An 11,187-nucleotide genomic window follows, 5' to 3' on the forward strand; every position below is an offset into this window, starting at 1 on the left:
AGATCTAACACCACATCAGTTGTACCAGCCCAGCCTTCTAGAAAATACAGCAGTGAATGTTTCACAACAAAGACCTCCACATGTCAAATCCCAGTGTAAAGAGCAGTTGTCATCACCACAGTCCTATCCTACAATGAGACCTGAACTAAGTAACAGCAACATGTAAGAATAGTAGAGAAATTCCACTAGCGATGCCTCTGCCATATCCTCTGAATTTAATGGGAGGACTGTTGACTAAATGCAAGTGACCTTCTTGACACATTCTTGGATACTCCATCAGGATTCAGACAAACTCCTGTACAGTCATTTTTGACAAACTGGCCACCGTGACCACTTGGCTGCAAGTTAAGTCCTGTTCCATCAATTGTCAAACGGCCAGTGCTCCAGGGAGGGCAAAGAAACATCTTCACAGGCACTTTGAAACTCTTCTTAAGCACAGCACCACTGACGTTAATGACTGGGAGGAGCTGGCTACCATTTGCTCAGGGTGGCAAAGATTAGTTCATCAAGATGTAACAAGTTTCAAGTCCCTAATACCCACTGATGAGGCAGAGCAACTACAGAGAATGAAAAGGGAAACAAGTCCTGCATTTCCACTGTCCTGCCCCATATGTTCAAACATTTGCAGGCCAGAAACAGCCTGTACAGTTACATGAAGAGTTACGACACGAAGACAGACAGTTGAACCAAAGTAGCCTCTGTATTCGCAACACAGTAAAATGAATCAATTAAAAACCCTAACATAGTCACTTCAATGGTTATGACCCAGACTTCTGAATAACCAATCCCATACTTGGTGAATAATTAATTTCCAGACACCGGAGTTTTTGTATCTGAAACGAGAAACTTAACAATTTATTAACTACAAACCAACATTAGCAGAGAGAAAATTAAACAGCATGGTAAACTGATTAATATCTGTAATTTAAACCCAAAATACTTGTTTTCAGCCCCATTCAGACAAAAGACAGATAGGCAAACAAACACAGTTAAGGGATAAATAAAAGAAAATAACAAAACTGGCCAGATTACTGAAATACTCTTCACGACATATTGTTCACAAGCACAAATGTGGACTCCTTGGCTGTTTTTCCTGATCAGGGTCACCTTCTCAGTTCATCCAGGAAAAGGCAGCAACATGTCTCACACAGCTTTCCTCTCTTTAGGCTTCCAGAAACTGGTCTCTCAGGGTAGGCAGGAAGCTTACAAACCCAGTGATCCAGAACAATCTCCCTGAAAACATAGTTCAAAAAAAAACTTTAACTCTAGCTCTGCCCTGATCAACTGATCCACTCTCCCCAAGTCCTCTTCACCATTCTATATCTGCCATTTGCTTGAATGTAAAGTCGCCTTCAGATTTATTAGAACCAACTCCCAGGTATTTGTTCCATAACAGCCAGCTTCTGCTATTTGTGTGACCAGAGTAGTTTTGCTGGGGATTGCTGTGTCTGCTACAACATTTCAATCAAGGCTCAGCCTACATTAGCCTCCAGGCTTGGCCTCACAACCAAATGAAACTTGCCTGGTCTTTTCTTTCTAAGCCAAGCTGTCCCAAAAAGTCCGTCAGACATAATTCACAGTTGGTAAATGAATAAAATGAAAATAACGAAACGTCAGCAAGGATTCCAACAGAAAGTTCCTGGCAGAAATTTAATTTTGAGCAGATGTCATTTTTGAATCAAGTGACAACTGACAAGTGTCTTTAGTTTCACCAGGACTCTTTGGTCCAGCAACACTGACATCAAGGACAGCTATTTTCAATTCTCTTCTGGCATTCACCTCTTTCAATTATATTGGAATCAAGGCTGTGATGATGTTTGGAGTTGATTTTCCTTCTGGCAGAATCTGAGCTGAGGATCAGTGCTCAGGTTATTAGAGTCATAGAGCCATACAGCATGGAAACCAACCCTTTGGTCCACCTCATCCAGGCTGACCAGATATCCTAAGTAAATCTAGTCCCATTTGCCAGCATTTGGCCCATATCATTGTAAAATGTTCCTATTCATTTACCCATCCAAGTGTCTTTTAAATGTTGTAATTGCACCAGCCTCCACCACTTCCTCTGGCAGTTCATTCCATCCATCTTCGGCATGAAAATGTTTCCCCCTTAGGTCCCTTTTAAATCTTTCCCCTTTCATCTTACACCTATGACATCTAGTTTTGGACTCCCCCATCCGAGGGAAAAGACCTTGGCTATTCACCCTGCCCATGCCCCTTATGATTTTATAAACTTCTATAAACTCACTCGTCCGGCTCCGACGTTCCAGGGAAAATAGCCCCAGCCTATTCAGCCTCTCCCTATAGCTCAAACCCTCCAAACCTGGTGACATCCTTGTAAATCTTTTCCGAATCCTTGCAAGTTTCACAACATCTTTTCTATAGCAGGGAGACCAGAATTGCATGTAGTATTTCAAACATGGCCTAACCAATGTCCTGTAGAGCTGCAACTGACCTGCCAATTCCTATACTCTATGCACTGACCTATAAAGGCAAGTGTACCAAACGCTTTCTTCACTATCCTATCTACCTGCAACTCCATTTTCAAGCTACTATGAACCTGAACTTCAAGGTGTCTGTGTTCAGCTACATTCCCCAGGACCTTATCATTAAGTGTATAAATCCTGCCCTGATTTGCCTTTCCAAAATGCAGCACCTCACATTGATCTAAATTAAACTCCACCTGCCACTCTTCGGCCCAATGGCCCATCTGATCAAGATCTCGTTGTACTCAGAGGTAACCTTCTTCTCTACCCACTGCACCTCCAATTTTAGTGTCATCTGCAAACTTACTAACCATACCTCCTATGTTCACATGAAAACCATTTATATACATGACAAAAAGCAGTGGACCTAGCATTGATCTTGTGGCACACCGTGGCCTCCATTCAGAAAGGCAACCCTCCACCACCACCCTCTGTCTCCCATCTTTGAGCCAGTTCTGTATCCAAATGGCTAGTTCTCCCTGTATTCCATGTGATCTAACCTTACTGGCCAATCTATCATGAGGAACCTTATTGAATGCCTCACTGAAGTCCACATAGTATACGTCCACTGCTCTGCCTTCTTCAATATTCTTCGTTACTTCTTCAAAAAACTCATCAAGTTAGTGAGACATGATTTCCCATGCACAAAACCATGTTGACTATCCCTAATCAGTCCTTGCCTTTCCAAATACATGTAATTCCTGTCTCTCAAGGCTCCCTCCAACAACTTGCCCAGCACCAATGTCAGACTCACCGCTTTATAGTTTCCTGGCTTTTCCCTACCACCTTTCTAAAATAGTGGCACCACGTTAGCCAATCTCCAGTATTCCGGCACCTCACCTGTGGCTATTGATGATACAAATATCTCAGCAAGGGGCCCAGCAATCACTTCCCTAGATTCCCACAGAGTTCTGGGTACACATGTTCGGATCACGGGGATTTATCCACCTTGACTAAGTGTCATTTTATGGCATAATTGAGTATTCCTTTCATTGTTTTACTTATGAATGAGTAGGGGTTAATATGGTAGTATTTGGCCATTTTTATTTCTGCGTAGCACATATCTTGTGAAATCTTTCATATATTTGGATAGTTATCATTACTATGCTGCAACAGGCTGGTGAGAAGTGACACCAGCTCTGGTATACAGCAGTACAAGCTGAGAACATCAGCAAAGCCCACAGAATTTGTCCAGGCACACATTATTTTCTTAATATCATACAAAGTGAACCAAATTAGTTAGAAGTATTCATGTAGGTCTGCTGCACATCTCCTGCAGGATTGAAAAAAATGCTTAATTGTTAAGGTGAATACATGGAGGCCAATGTGAGATATCACTTGACAATAGCTAGAGTAAGTGCAGCCATCTTGACGATGTGGTAGTCAGACACTACAGGTTTTTCTAAAGCAACTTGCCGAGTTTGAAATGATTGGCCTATAGTGAAAGGTCACCAGACTTCTCAGCTGGTAATTTTAAATCGGAGATCGATTTTTTTTTGTTAAGTAAAGGTATTAAGGAGTATGGGCCAAAGGCAGGCATATGGAGTTAGGCCACAAGGGGCTGGATGGCCTACTCCTGTTCCTGTGTTCCTAAAAACTCACGCATAATTGGTCAACAAATATGAAACTGCAGCTTGCACAAGACAGCAGGCAGAGGAGTTGTAGATGTATTTGTTAAGTTTTCTTGGGATTTTATTTGGGGATCCAAGAGGGTCCTTAGCAACTCCTGGAGGGGAGCATGTGATCTTGTATCATAGAACATAGAACAGTACAGCACAGGAACAGAGCCTTCAGCCCACCACCTCTGTGCCAACCAGGAAGGCATTATAAACTAATCCCATCTGCCTTCACATGGTCCATGCCCTTATATTCTCTGATCTCTGAGGAAGGTCAATTGCCCTAAAACATTAACTCTGATTTCTCTTCACAGATGCTGCCAGACCTGCTGAGCTTTTCCAGTAACTTCTGTTTTTGCTTCTGATTTACAGTATCTGCAGTTCTTTCAGTTTTTATTCCTTATAGTTTCTATATATTCATATGTCTATCTAAATGCCTCTTAAACATTGTTATCATATCTGCTTCTGCCACCTCACCTGGCAGCATATTCCAAGCATCTATCACCCTTTGTGTAAAAAACTTGCCTTGCACATGTCCTTTAAGTACGCCCTCTCTCACTGTAAACTTATGCCCCCTAGTGATTGAGATTTCGACCCTGGGGAAAACGACTCTGACTCTCCACTTTATACATGACCCTCATAATTTTGTATATTTCTATCAGGCCACCCCTCAGTCTTCAAAGCCCGAGTGAAACAATTCAAGTTCAGAATCATGCAACTCAACAATTGAGTCAATTATCATTTAAATTCACTACAACTTTCACAACGTGGTTGATGTGGCAGACTGACAATCGGTGCCACTGTGTTATGATGCGTGATATTTTTGAATTAGATCACATTGCGTTGGCTTTGAGGAAGCATACCAAATAGCATTTAATGGGCAGCAATGACTTTAAATGCTATTTGTAGCAGGGAATTTTACAACTTTGTTAAAGTTAGATGATTGGATATCTGTTAACTAGCTAAAACAGCAGAGCTTGGAAGTTTTGTTTGGCAGTCAAATATAGGAAGGAAGGAAAAACAGTAACACTCTCAAATAAACTTCTAACTGGATATGCTGTTTAAAAATGCACCCATGTTCACTAATCCTACCACACATATCATCACAGATTGGTTACAGAACAGAAGGCCATTGTGCCCCATGTCACATGGTAGACAAACAGGAGGCTGAAAGAATAAAGTTAACACAGTGTGGAGCTAGGGGAACACAGCAAGCCAGGCAGCATCAGGGAAGTAGGAAAGTTGACATTTCGTCATTTCCAATTTTGAGTGGAGAAAGCTTTCACCGGGTTAATCCTTGAGGGACATGGGTTCAAATCTGACCATGGCAACTGGTGAAACTTTAAAAACTCAATTAATAACTTTGGAATGTAAATGAACCTCAGGAATAGAAACAATCACTGATTGTTGTAAAAACCTACCGGGTTCATTAATGTCCTTGGAGAAAGGAAATCTCCTGTTCTTAGCAGGTCTGGCTGATATGAAACTCCAGATCCACAGGGTTAACCACCCTCTGAACACATGTCCCATAAAATAAAAAGAAATTCCATCATCCCTGCTCAATCAAAAGCAGTTTTATTTTTGGAAATACAAACTGGCTTATACATTTCAATATCTGAGTTCATTGTTTCCAAGTTGTGTGGGATTGAGCAAAAATCCCTATCATTTTAAATACTGGACCAAAACCCTGAACTTTTAACAAAACCATAGACTTTTGATAGAACTTTTAAAAAAAATGGCAGTTGGTCTGTGCTCTGGGGAAATACACAGTCACAGGGACAGCTGCCTGGAACCATTGTTCAGTTAGAAAATCCAATTCACACCTCAACTCTAAAGGAACAATGAACCAGACCTAAAACAACAACTTAACCAGACATCATGGAGCCTTTACAGATACCAAGGCATCCAACTTCAATTAATGTTAATTCGAAGAAATAGTGGATATTCCACCTAATCAAAATACTCTAAGCTATCAGGAAGGCAATTCACCTCAAAAGGGGGCAACAGTAACATAATTGAAAAGCACAGGTTTTGGCACCAAGATAAGGGATCTGCAATTTAGTATAATTGCAGGCCCTGATCTCATCTGATAAAAAGAGAAAAGGAAAGAGAGAAAAGGAGAGAAGAAAGAAGAGTGATCTGCCTCAAAAGCTATTCCCCGCAGCTACCAACAGGATAAGGACTCCAGAGAGCTCCCACACCGAGAAAAACTCCTACAGCCATCTCCAGTCACCAGCGACTGACCATGACCTGCAGACTGAACAACCAGTGACCTCTGAGAACCACCAACCCGATCAATACTACAAAGCCTCAGACACATCCCGAGGTGAAAACCTGCTCAAAAAACCCACCTAAAGATAAGAAAACTAAAGTACTCACTGAATACATCCACAACACGTCTTACCGCATCAGCAGACTCAACCCAGACTGAACACCCTCAACACCGTCTGAAGTCTTCAGCAAAGCACTGGCTGCGCCAAGCAGGAAAGGGAGCTGTAATTCAAAATACATTTATCCTCAGTGATGAGGTTATTTTTCTCAAGACCCACAGCATCCAGCCTTGCTAGCAGGGAGGGAAAGGTGGCATGGTGACAGTGCAGAGCACCCCTGGTCAGGAAGTCTAAAAAAGTGTGTGTGTTTAAAACTACCATTTAGTTTATAATAGTAATTGTCTTGTGTCAATAGTTAATAACTGATAGTGTCAGTTTCACTGGCTGGCTTTATTTTATCTCTTGTAATTTATTCACCTTTGTATTATTTCCCTGTTTATTACTTTTGCCTTTTTATTTCTTGTGAGATACGCACCTTTGTATTTAATAAACGCACAGATTATTTTCCCAGAGATAGTAGGAACTGCAGATGCTGGAGAATCTGAGATAACAAGCTGGATGAACACAGCAGGCCAAGCAGCATCAGAGGAGCAGGAAAGCTGATGTTTCGGGCCTCGACCCTTTATTTTCCCTCCTGATTTATTACTCCACCTTCACTAACCTAAGTCCAGTGTCAGAACCAGGACCTGGTGGGTGATCCAGGCTGCCTGACAGTTCCGGCAGGGTTACCAATGGCACAGACCAGAACTCCCCAAACTTGATAATTGCAGGTATTGTCTTTCATCTCCTTATCATAAATGAAACTTATCATAAGGGTGCAAAATCAAAATTGGAGACAAGAGCTTCTTCACACCTGACTGGATCGACTAGTTTCAATAGTTTCAGCATCTTTTGATAAAAATGTGAATTTCAGTTCAGATGATTTTGTTTATCCCACATTCATTTCACGAAGCTTGGCATAACTGCATGTTCAGTGTACTTTCATAGTCATTTTAAGTCAGCGTTTTGTCCCCTTGCTAAAATTATTCTAATTCATGTATGTCCCTGGTATTAAAATCAGATAAAGGAATTCAAAAATTAATAATCCGTATATTCTCATTATTGTCACAGCTGTCTGAGACAGGAGGAGCAGCAAGTTTAAAAGAGTGTGGCACACCTACTCAGTTCACTTCAGTGGTTGGAGTTGTTCAGAGGAAAAGAAATCACGTGTAAATTCACGTTGAAACAGGTAGGTGTTTGATTGAGGAAGCAACTAGCTTTTTGGTGAGTATCTGTGAAATTGTTAGAATCTAGTTCCATAGATTGAAAGCTTCAGGAACTGGTGGTAACCTTAACAAAATGCAAATAATTGAGTAAAATAACTGAGTAGTTGATTAAAACAAATTAAAGAGATGACAAGGCAGATAGTGTGCTGTGATCGGAGATAGTAGGAACTGCAGATGCTGGAGAATCTGAGACAACAAGGTGTAGAGCTGGATGAACACAGCAGGCCAAGCAGCATCAGAGGAGCAGGAAAGCTGACTTTTTGGACCTTTCTGAAGAAGGGTCTAGGCCCAAAACGTCAGCCTTCCTGCTCCTCTGATGCTGCTTGGCCTCTAGTGTGCTGTGATTGTAGGTTGTGGAAGTTTCTGGATGCCAGTATGATCCAGAGCACACACATCTGTAAAAAGTGTTTGCAGCTTGAGAAATTTCAGCTCAGAGTTATTGAGCTGGAAGCCAAGCTTCAGACACTGCAGCACGTCGGGGAATAATAATGTGACCTGGTCACTGTATTCCAGGAGGAGGCCACAGTCCTGAGGATGCTGTCTTCTGATTTTGTCAGTGGTTGGGGGCAGAAGGATGTGACTGCAAATGAGGCAGGTAGGGAATCCAGAGGGTGGGAGAGCAGGAGACTTTATAATTATCCATCAGGTTTGAGGTTTATCAGCTTGTTTTGATTAGGCAGGGATCTGCAGGGTGGATGAGTTAACTGACAAATGCAGCATTGTACATGAAGCCTTTCAAGTGGGGGTAATAAAAGTGAATGTAGGGTATTAAGGGACAGTACAACAAGAGAGATTGACACTGTTCTCTGCAGCTAAGAATGTGAGTCCAGATAGCTGTGTTGTCTGCCCAATTCTAGGATTTGGGATATCTGCACTCAAATGGAGAAAGCTTCGCCATGGGACGGGCCCACATTGGTACCAATGATGTAGCTGGAACTAGAAAGGACATTATGTCATCTCATTTTCCACTTGGGAGCCCTTCAGCCTTCAGGACCCAATATAGAGTTCAATAATATGAGGGCCTGAGCACCCTCTTCCATGTCCTTCCCCCAACCCCCACACACCAGGCCTTGTCCTCACATGGACTGCTACCACAACCAACCAGCATTCAGTCCCCATTAGCAGCTACTGATTCTCCCAGACTGACCATTACCCATTCCTTTGTCTGCCAACTGCTATTATCTCTCTCTGGGCTCTATCTCCACCTAGCGTTTATTCTTCCCCCTCCTCCCATCCCTTCTTTTGCATTTATACCACCTTTTCCTAGCTATAATTAGTTCTGATAGAAGAGTCACTGAACCCAAAACTCTGCTTCCTCTCCACAGAAGGTAATCAATACGTTGGTGTTGATTTTCCAAATCCACTAGATGCTGGAAAGATTTCACCAGGCTGGAAAGAATTCATGTAACTCCTTTAATTAAGAAGGCTGGAAGGCTAGAAAACAGGAAGTTATAGGCTAGTTTACTTGTCTTTCATGAGGAACGTGTTATAATTGATCATTAAGGACCTTATTTTAAAAAACAATGAATTGTGAATGCTGGAAATCAGGAACAAAAACAGAAATTGCTAGGAAAGCTCAACAGATCTGGCAGTATCTGTGGAGAGAAAACTGAGCTAATGTTTCGGCACCAGTGACCCTTCTTCAGAATTCCATTAAGGAGCTTATTGTTAGCCACTTAGAAAAATTCATGGTAATTAGGAGTAGCATGATTTTGTGAAATGGAAATCAAGGGTAACAAATTAGAGTTCTTTGAAGGAGTAATGTGCACTGTGGATGTGGGGAGCCTATTGACATGCATTTTGATTTCCAGAAGGCATTTGACAAGATGCTATATAAGGGTTTTCCACACAGTAGAAGCTCATGGTATACAGGTTAACATATTAGCATAGATACAGGATTGGTTGACTTGTCAAAAACAGAGGGTGTGCATAAAACAGTATTTTTCTGATTGGCAGGAATTCTCCAGAGATTTGAACTGGGCCATAGCTTTTTACAATTTATATCAATGACTTAGATGAGAGAATCATCATAGAATCCCTACAGTGTGGAAACAGGCCCTTCAGCCCAACAAGTCCACACCGACCCTCAGTGCATCCCACCCAGACCCATCCCCCTATAACCCATCTAAGCTACACATCCCTGAACACTACAGGCAATTTAGCATGGCCAATCCACCCAACCTGCACATCTTTGGACTGTGGGAGGAAACCAGAGCAAACTCACGCAGACACAGGGAGAACGTGCAAACTCCACACAGACAGACACCCGAGGCTGGAATTGAACCTGGGTCCCTGGTGCTGTGAGGCAGCAGTACTAACCACTGTGCCACCGTGTTGTAACTAAAGTTGTGGATGATACAAAAATAGGTCGGAAAGTATTTATAAAGTATAAATTTCTGAAGAAGGGTCCCAACCCGAAACGTCAGCTTTCCTGCTCCCCTGATGCTACCTGGCCTGCCGTGTTCCTCCAGCTCCACACTGTGTTATCCAGCATCGGCAGTTCTTACTATCTCTGGGTGGAAAAGTATGTTGTGAAAATGATAAAATAAGGATGCAAGCAATTTTAGATAGGTTAAGTGTATGGGCAGAAATCTGGCAAATGGAATAAAATATTGGGAAATGTTATTTTTACCTTGGCAGAAACAATAAAACTGTAGAGTATTACTTAAATGGAGAACAACTGCAGACTTCGGAGGTGCAGGTAAATTTAAGTCTTCCAGTGCATGACTTACAAAATGTTATTATGTAGGTACAGCAAGTAATACGAAGGCTGATGGAATGCTACCCCATATTAATAACATAAAAGCAATGATGTTATGCTTCATTTATACAGGGCGCTGGCGAGATCACGTCTCAAATACCGTTTACAGTTTTGGTCTCCTTACTTAGAGGATGTGAATGCGTTGGAGGCAGCGATTGATATTCTGAATATACACGGGGGTCCTTGGCTCCATCTAGTGACAGAATTTTGTTGGTGCAGATAGCAATGGGATTCCATCAGCTACCTCCACCAACCAACATCTGCCACTAGATGGATCTTGGTGAGTCCAAAAATAACATGCACGCAGTCCCTCGGTTGAAAACAGATCCCTGTTCTGGGGTCCACTTGTAAGTCAATTTGCACGCAAGTCAAAACACAATGCAGGACCATGTAAAGCAGCTGTTGTAGGTGCAGGAAAAGTTTGTATGTTGGGTCTTCAAATTTACACCCCCAGATGGGATCACATTTGTAAGTCAGATGTTTGTAAATCAGGGACCCTCCTATACTACATTTACTTATAGATTATATTTCATACTGTAATGCTTTCATATTTTGTGATGTATTTTATTTCAGTGGTTATTTTAGCTATGGATGCATAGTGCTCTAACTGAAATGGCTTTAACAGCGATTCCCATGGGAACTCAAAGATCTATGATTAATTCCAATCATCATTTAAAGTCAGAATTTTCAGGAAACAGCCAGAAGTGAGGACTCCACATGCATTATAGGTAT

Source organism: Rhincodon typus, chromosome 5, assembly GCF_021869965.1.
Source record: "Rhincodon typus isolate 14 chromosome 5, sRhiTyp1.1, whole genome shotgun sequence".
NCBI lineage: Eukaryota > Metazoa > Chordata > Chondrichthyes > Orectolobiformes > Rhincodontidae > Rhincodon > Rhincodon typus.